Source organism: Neolamprologus brichardi, chromosome 15, assembly GCF_056152115.1.
Source record: "Neolamprologus brichardi isolate AB-2024 chromosome 15, ASM5615211v1, whole genome shotgun sequence".
NCBI classification, from domain to species: Eukaryota; Metazoa; Chordata; class Actinopteri; order Cichliformes; family Cichlidae; genus Neolamprologus; species Neolamprologus brichardi.
Window position 1 is genome coordinate 24072237 of NC_142118.1, and position 9735 is coordinate 24081971.

The following is a 9735-nucleotide window of genomic DNA, read 5'->3' on the forward strand; positions in this document are numbered from 1 at the left end:
TTTAAGTTTCAATATGGACCAGGTTGGGTTGTTAAATTGACAAATTAAAATGATTTAACCCTTTAAGACCTACTATAGAACCAAGTCCGCCAGAGCTTATCTTTATATTTTTACATGCTGTAGAGGCATTTTTGGAGTATTTCAAGTTGCTATACATCAATACAACCATTATATCCCAAATTTTTTATAATATGTATGCAATGAGTCCATAGTAAATACATAAATTGGAAAAAAAGTACAATAAACTGAAAAAAAAAATTTGTTTTGTTGTTTTACACATATTTTACACATATCCATCCATCCTTTCCATGGTTATTTTGAGTGTCTTCATAGTTTTATTTTTGAGATACACCAATTTTTATATACTGCAGGAAAAACAGAAATAAATATTATCATGCAAATTTGCAGAACAACAGCATCTGCATCAAAATAAACTATTTCCAACAGTGTAATTTGAGTTCTAAGCATCCCAGAAACTATACAGAAAGGCATAAACACATGACTTTTAAAAACACCAGCATATCTTTGTAAATACCCTATAGGAAAAAACTACATTTTCCGCAAAAATGACGCCACTTCCGGTTTCGGGCAGGTAGTGGCGGACATCAGATAGATCGTGCTGACATTTATTCCAGTGTAGGAAGTGTTATAAACAGCTGAATGGATCAGCAAAGCATGTTTCTGGAATATTATGTTTTTGTTGCTGCAAGTGCTTTTTTATGCAATTTTAGCAAAGCCATATGTGGAAGGAAACTGTGACCCAGGACAAACTGAATACATAAGATGTGCAATTCCTCTGCTTTCATATGCAAAAAAAATTATTGCGCCAGCTTATGTGGTTGCAATTCTACCGGGCTTTAAAAATATTTACGCAAAACGGAGCGTGCCCGCTCCGACCGGCCATAAAGAGTTAATATATTTTATGTGAAGATAACTTGATGGGGTAGCACTGAGCACTGATGCCTCAAAGCAAGAAGGTCCTGGGTTAGAATCCATTGCCCAGCTGGAGCCTTTGTGTCTGGAGTATGCATGTGTGGGTTCTGTACAGGAACTCCAGCTTCCCAACGTCCAAAGACATGCAAGCTCGGTCTACGGCGATTCTAAATTGGCCGTGACAGTGAACAACTCTCTCTCTCTCCCTGTGTTAGCCCTACAACTGATGACCTGCACAGGTGATCAGGTCAACCTGAGACAGGGTGAACTGTGACAGTTGAGGTAGGCTCCAGCCCCCTGTGACGAATAATGTAATATCATAAAAAGCTTCTAAACACCTCCTCAATGGACCTTTTGCTACCATTTAGACTTGACGAGTCTTTGATTCTGTTCAGGTTTATGTGACTTTGTTTACATTTTGTTTGGGTTTCAACCATCTGTTTTCTATTAGATGCAGACAATGCAAAAGGACATGGAACGTATTTCTGCTTACAATTTAAAAGGCTGTAAAATCACAGACGAGCACAGAAACATGCTCCTGCATGTACCCGTGAACACCAAATGGCACAGGTTTTGAACCCACTCATGCAGACTCATGCCAGACTTGACATGCCCTGTTTAGCTGTGATAGCAGTTGACCAGCAGAGGAAGAAGCAGACAGCGGGGCTGATGAAGAAGAGGCGGATGTCACACAGTGGATAAATGTTTAAAGCAAGAAGAGGCAGAAATGTACAAATTATCACTCTGTGTCATTGATGGACGTGGAGCCATATGCCCCACTCGTGGCTCTTTCAGCATTGTGACATCTTGCCGATGTGACAGCTGGTTATGGATATTGTGGCTTGCAAATACAAGTCATTTGAAATAATTTGGGGACCATGTAAATTCTTCATTCAGCAGTCTGAAAAGGAAAATGTGTGCATTCAGTTCTAAGCTGCTCAGGTGTAGAGGGAAGATAGTCGCCTTGGCTGAAGTGCTGCTAAGTGTCCCAGCGTGGGTGTACAACTGAATGTTTTTGTGAGTACATGATGAAGCGTGACAGTGTTGTAAAGCAAATCAAAACCACATCCCCGTCCATTCAAATTCAGCTTTTTTCATGATTATTATTCCTCGACAGGTGCAGTCAGCGATAAACGAAAAACACTTTGTGAAATTTATCTTTTTTGAACATAAACCCAAAGATAATAAAATAATAATCCCCTCCGACATTTTTCATGACAATCAGCTCAATTCAAGTCGCTCAATTTATGTGAACCTGCCTGTTTCACAGTGACTGTAGGACAGCAGGGCGAACTTTTTAGTAAGTAAGTAAGTAGTAAGTAAGTAAAATTTATTTATATAGCGCTTTTCACAGATAAAAATCACAAAGTGCTTTACAACACAGGAAATGGGAATATAAAAACAATATAACAGTAAATAATTTATTTTCTCTAAACTGATGTTGGTGCCACAAAGCAGACGAGCACTGAAATAACAAAAATGTATGCCATCATGTGACATTTTCTGAATCTGGCCTGTCTGAAGTTGTGCTGCAGGCACAGGGCTATCAAAGCACTCAATCAATGAAATTCAAAGAGCACTTCAGATAAACCATGAACACGTCTTAAATCCTTGGACAGTATCAATAGACTGAGTCTGCCAAGTGAATCCAGTCTGGTGGTGCTTTCAAGTACATCTCTTAGTTTCTTTAGAAGTAAAAGAACCAATGAAGTGCTCAGTGCCTCAGAGTATTAAACTGCATGAATACTGACAGGGTTTGCAGGGTCTGATAATGGCAGTACTGTAAGCCTTCATGTCTAACTGCTCTTAAGGTCGTGATCGAGGGTCTTTGACTATGTAGATTTTTGAATTCTAACTTTATTTCATGTTTTGTTTTGTATAACTTTATTTTCAGTGTAGGCTGTGTTTTCTTTTATAAATTGTAATACAAGTTGTTGTTTAGAATGAATTCACTGATTTTCAGTTTTCTAGTCCTCTCTGTGTCTGTTAAGACTCCTTTTCTGTGTCATATGTTTACGTGTTTGGCTACTTCCTGTTTTATTTTAATAAAATCATCATCTCATGTGCTCTGTGAAATAAATAAAGTGCCTTCAGAATTATTGAGTCCATATAAAAGATGAACAACGCGACTATGTCATCATTGATCCCTAAATTCTTAAACCTGTTAGCATTTTGGATGCTAATATGATGTTTTTTGAGACAGAGTGTGAGTGTGGTCTGCTAATTTATCAACTACAATAAAGAATGCATTAAAAACTACATGAGTGCAGTATATATCATAACTGTGTGGTTCTGGAGTTTATATTAAACGTGTTCATTTCTGCTGTAAAGTTGGTGTCTGACTCACATTTGGAAACAGCACCAAGGGGCCATTAAAGGAACTTTTAGAAGCATTTCTGTGTTTGTGTCATGGTCTCCGTGTCTCTCCAGCTGGCTCACTCTGTGCCAGAGGTTTGTTATTGTTTTGATCTTGAGCCTCGCTGGTGGCTAGCGTTTCTTAAATGGCTATACAAAGCCACTACAAGTAGGGAACCTAATATATACATTTAGCCTCTTAATGATAATTTTTTACACAAGCTTTTTTCTTTTTTTAGGCTTTATTTAGGTTCAGCAACAGTCTTTCGCCCTGAATTAGGTGCTGCTTCATAACAAAATCATGGTGTTTACATCAAGTTGAGGTCAGCTGACTACTTTGGTTGCGACTGAAAAATCCACTGTTGGCACCCTCAGCTAAGATATGCTAAACACTTAGACACAAAGCCAGCTCACACTGAACTGTGGGGTGTGGGAGAACACAGAAAGAAATCATGGGTTTCTAGTTGGACTCAATCTTTAAGCCTCACTCTGCTTTATAAGAACAGTGGAAAGATCAATAAGGTTCTCTCCTATGTAGGTAATGAACATCATCTTCGACCCATTGATTCTTAAATGCTTCTGGTGAACAATGGCGAGGCGCAGGCAGGTCGTATTGCCCTAAATCTAAAGCAGGAAATGGTTGTCTGTCGAGAGACATCACTTAAGTTCAATTAGCAGAAGCTCAGGCACATTCCAGATGTCAGGAAGCTTGGTTTCCTTATTTTTTCTGTTAATGCCTCTCACCTCTGGCTTCCTCCTCACATTATTGTTTGCCCAAGATCAATCCACTGAGAAAAGCTTTAATCAATTAAATCAGACTGGAAATGAAAACATCAAAATCTGCCCTGATTCTCACATAGGTGCATATATACAGATAAAAGTCTCGGTCCACTGCCTCTGCAGATTTCTTAGTTGCTGTGTATTTTTTTCCCACAATTGTATACAGTGACTTTATCTCTTAATAAGAATAACCAAAATACACCCCAGTCTTCAGACAGGTTTGCATCTTAAATTTAGTGGCACCAGATAAGCTCCAGATAAGTTTACGCAGACTGGTGTGCGCAGAAATTTTCATACCCTCGGGAAACAACAAGCTCTATCTTTCCTTTGGTCAACAGAATGTCTTAAGAACAAAATCCACTTATGTGATTCAACTTTCCTGACAGGCGAGACAGCCTTAGTGATAAGAAACAAACATAAAAACTCCCTCAAATCTCTCTTGCACACAGACACAAAAAATCCACTCTCACGCCTTCTGCCACCCTCCCAATTCTGTTTATTTTCACTTGTCTTATCTTTACTAGTTTTAATATTTATTTGGATTAGAGGGTTAATATATACAATCGGCCTGTATGAGCAGCTTCTGTTCATGTTTCAGAGAGCACGTGGCATCTCTGAATGTGTCACTGCAGACCTATGGATTGATCATGACTGAGACGTGTCAGCTGACAGTGGGTCAGACCTCAACCACTTTGCTTCCTCCTGCATAGAAGCTCAGGTGGGTGGGAATTAAGGTGTGAGGACATTTACGATGGCAGGACGGTTGTAAGTTAGGGAGTGGTGCTAAATTAGCTGCTACTGTAGCCACTGTATTTATGTGCATTTGCATTTGACAAGTTAAAACAGATGCTACATGAACTCAAACGCATGCTTGGTATTGGTGCTGCTTTTTTCCAGTGGGGGTTAACCCTCTTTATCACTCATGCAGTCCTCCCAAGAGACTGGTGGTAGCAGTATCAGTAGCAGGCAGGTAATTTATATTCAGCACATGTCAAACTGTGTGAGATGATCTCGCTCTCAGACAGTGCCACTCTTTAGAAGATTGGCATCAGAAGACTGAAGTTTCTAGCATTGTACTGCCTTTTTTCATCTCGCTGTTGGCATCTTATGTTTCCTGTGAGTTGTGTTAAGTGGCTCTCCTTCCTAGCTATTAGATTCTTTTATCCAGAATAGGATGGAGGTGGACAGCAGGAGGCAGAGGCGCTGCAGTCAGGACTCACAGATCACAATATTAATGTGAAAACTTTTTAAAGTTGTTTTATTCTGCCAGTAATCATAAAAGTTTTAAAAGAGGAAGGAGTGTTAATAATATTTTAGCCATACTTGAGAAAAACCCTGAGATACTTGAACTCCTTTGCTTGTGGCAGCAACTCCTCCCTGACCTGGAGTTGGCACTCAGCCATTTTTTGATTGTGAGCCGTGGCCTCAGACTTGGACCGGCTAATTCTCATCACATCCACACTTCCCAGAAATCACCGCAGTTCGAGATGGAGGTGATATTCAGCAGAAACCAGTCACATGCAAAAAGCAGAGATGGGATCCTGAGACCATCAAGCCCAGCACTGTCCATCCTTCGGCTCCGTGTAGAAGCTCACAGACTGATTACTGCTGTGTCTGCAATAATGTGGTGTGCAACAAAGAGAGAGGTGAGAGTGACAGGAAAGATGAAAATGAGCTTCCTCAGAAAGGTCAGTCCTAGGGACGGGGTGAAGACCTTAGGCATTGAAGAGAGCTGAAAAAACAAACCATATTAAAAGGAGACATTTTACAAGGTTCAGACAACTCACCTGGATGCCTTCCTGGTGAGGTGCTGAAGAGGAAATTGTGTCTCTTGGCTGTCCTGGGAATGCCATGGATGCATGGATGGATGGACGGATGGATGGATGGAAGTAAGGATGGATGCATGGATGGATGGATGGACTCAGAGCCTGATTGTGTAGAAGTAAATGAGAAAATAAACCTTCTGCTGATGTGCTTTATGTTCATTTTATGTTAATTTATGTTCTCACTCATGCCGTGTTATTTATGATGAGTGTGGTGATGATGATGATGATGATTCCATTTGATGAGGAAAACAAGGACAATAAATCAGTGTACGCTTCAGGGGAGACCTACCGTGTCATAAATAAGTCATTAAATATGTAAAGATCTAAAGCCTAAAAATTTCACGATGTCAACGAAAATCCCAAAGCCAAATCTGACTGAGCAACCATCCATCCATCCACTTCTGACTCACATCTAAATGAAAGTTAAGCATCAGTAACGAGGTGAATTGGCTCTTTCAAAGTGTTGCGTACCAATAAATTAAAACGTATTCCCAGTTGCTTTCCCTAATGGGCAGCCTTGGAGTTACACTAATCACAAACTGGCATCCCAGTTCTTTATTTCCAATGTATTCAGGTGCAAATACTTCTTATCTCAGCTCTTTAGAAGTGCTGATCCTGAGGACTTTAATATAAAGTAGAGCTGGTTGATCTCAATGATGAATACATCGGTGACAGTTTAAATAGGCCTTATTGATTGGAAACAAACTGCGAAGTGTTTGGAACTAAAAAACCATTATCCAAGCATGCCAGCTGCCCACTCACTCTCCACAGTCACTCCACTCTTTCACATGGAAGATAAATAACTCTGATTACTGCAGCCTAGCTGTTTATGCTGCAATATATCCTTCTTTTTCTTTATTAGCACTGTCATCAATTAGTGAAGGTCTTTCAGTGTGTTTGTACCATGAAGCTGAATTAAAATTGTATTTGTGGATATTCCTTAATATGATGACTTAATAACAAAATGTTTTTTCACTTACTTTGCTCTTATCGTGTCTCTGCACTATTAAAATTCTTGCCCGGCGGAATTACAATCAGATTACTTGGCTTTAAAGGCTGTTGAGCTGGCATTTATCAAAATCACGAACAAAGGAGGAAATCAAAAGAATTCTTTCTGATATTTCTGCTAGATAATAGTTTGCTGTCGATGCAGAATCAGACACTAATCTATTGATTCTACTGTCACTGTCAGAGACTTTAAATGCGTGGCCAAACTGACATTACAGAAACATATGTTTCATTTTCAAACTTGCTAGTAATGGGGCTGTAGGCCATAAAGTCCATCCATCCATCCATGACCACCAAGTAGAAGTATACCGTCTGCCTGACGTCCGTCACAGAAAAGCAAGTTAATGAACAGAAAAAGTGGCAAAATGAAAAAAGTTTAAATCTAAGTTTAATATATACTAGAGAAATGTCAAAAATAAATAATGAAACACTGACAGTGCAGTACGTAAAGCTTTCACCTTTAATGCCGTGCCAGCTCGTGGACAACAAGAAAAAGAGAAAGAAGTAAATGTTACTGCGATGGCGACGTTTCTTGTTCTGTTCAGCCTCAGTTCCACGTCCTCTCGTATTCTGTCATTTTTCAGAGAGCAGCTTTGTTTTGTCCTAAACCAGCTGAGAAAATTGATGAAACCTGAGTGTTCCTAAAAATACTTTTTTTTCCACAGCACAAAACCTCCCATTAGTGCTCCAGCTGTCACGTCTGGCCACCTTTGAAAGGAAAAAGCAACAAAAAACTCATCTTGTTAGCAAGTCGACTGTCTGGAGACCGGGTCATCACGTCAACACCGTGTGAAGATACTCAGGAAATTTGGTTTACCCGCTTGAGCCACTGTCATCACAGACGCCCACAGTGGGTGGAATAACTGCTGTGTATTATCCGCACCCGAAGCCAATGATCTAACGGGACGTTTTATATAATTTTCAGCCTGATAAAATCGCTGCCTGGAGCCCATTATACAGTCATAAGAAAATACGTACACCCCATATGACAGCTTGTAGACACACCTTTAGCAAATAATTGTCATGACTTTCAGTCTCTCACATTTTTATTTCATTGCTTAAGTTTTCTGAGGTTTGCAGACTTACACATTTAGGCTCAGGGTTCCTCCAAATCATTAACTCAATTTGTGTTAAATCTGAGTCCAGATAAGCAGCAAACGGCTCCAATAGCAATAAACTACTGTAGAAGAAAACTGTGGAATACCAGACTATATAAGAAAGACCCACAATCACGTATTAAAGGGTAAAAATAAAGCAGAAGGTGCAGCAGAAACATGACATGTCTGTTATTTTCAAGGTTAAAGTTTCCTCATCACAGTATTCTCAAGCTCTTTGATGCATTTTCCTCTGATGCAAAGCGAGTATTCACATTGAGATGGAAATGTGATGTTTTGATTAAGGCCATCTGCAGAGCCATTTTTTAAAAAACGTGCTGCTTCGTTTTGACAACTCGCTGAAACTAATCTACATCCTACTGTGCAAACACTCTAATCTCTCTCTGCTGCAGCAGTAACTTCATGACAAAAACAAACTAACTTCCTGTTTCACAGTGACTTTACAGCAAAAGTATGAATACAGGAGCGAAGTCCTCAAATACCAGTTCACAGGATGAAGAGTACAACGAACAGCTGGAATAACAGTAGTGTTTTTAGAACTCAACATGTGAGGCTCCCAAAATGTCTCTCCTTTAACACATAAGTGGAACGAAACAGCTCCAGCTGCCTTTAAACGGATCGATAAGCTTGTCATCAAGAGAATAACAGTTGATGGGTTTTTGTGACACAGTAGTTAAACTGCACTGGGATTACTCTGGTGTCACATCATCTCACTGAACAGATTTTGTGTGTAATCACGCCATGGTAAACCTTGGTGTTTGGTGATAATAGGGTTACCACATTTGCACAGATGTCATATGTGCAAATGTGGAATTATCAGCTTAAAGATAACTTTATGTTTCTCATGTTTATCTAATAGTTATTGAATGGTTATTGCTCAGACTTCCAAAAATTGTATCTGGTCTTTAAGTCTGACATCATTGACTTCAGGTCCCAAAGTCAAACGAACACTGCAGCATCACTGAGAGTTACAAACTGTCTAAATTATTTCATCTGTAATGAAATGATCAGAGTGGCTGCTCTACCAGGTGTAACAATTAAGTTTAACATCCAGGCATCTATGAAACAGAGTTTATTAAGTTTGGCGGAGTTCAAAGTTAGCAGTTAGCTCGCTAGTTTCCATCTAAAGATGATATACCACGTTCTGACTGAGGGATTTCTGAAAAATTCAAACGTACAGCTCTGCTATCACTTCTGACATAAATGAAAACAGAAAACTAAACAGCAGTGATGTTTGTAGGGTTACTGAAGTTGGGCTAGCTGGTATATAATTGTGATTTTTACAGAAATTTTGAGATATCCTCATGAGCAAGGATGCCCAGCCAAAGACAAAATCTGTAATTCTTGTGGCAAATTCAATCATTTTGCAAAGCAATGTCGCTCAAAGAGAAAAGAGACACATTGTAGAAAGAGGTGAACACAGCTCAACATCCTAAACTCCCACATACTGAAGTCAGAGTAATGGGCACCCAGATACCGGTGCTAATCGATTCTGGGGCCACTGCTAACTGCTTAACTGAAGCTACCTACAACAAACTGACACCACGTCCTACGTTAACTTCTACAGACTAGAGATGGCACGATACCACTTTTTCATGTCTAATACAGATACCGATATCATAAATTTGGATATCTGCCGATACCGATATGAATCCAATATAGTGTGTTTTTTAATCAATAAAACTGATTTTTTTTTAATATCTTGCTGCTTTTTGTAT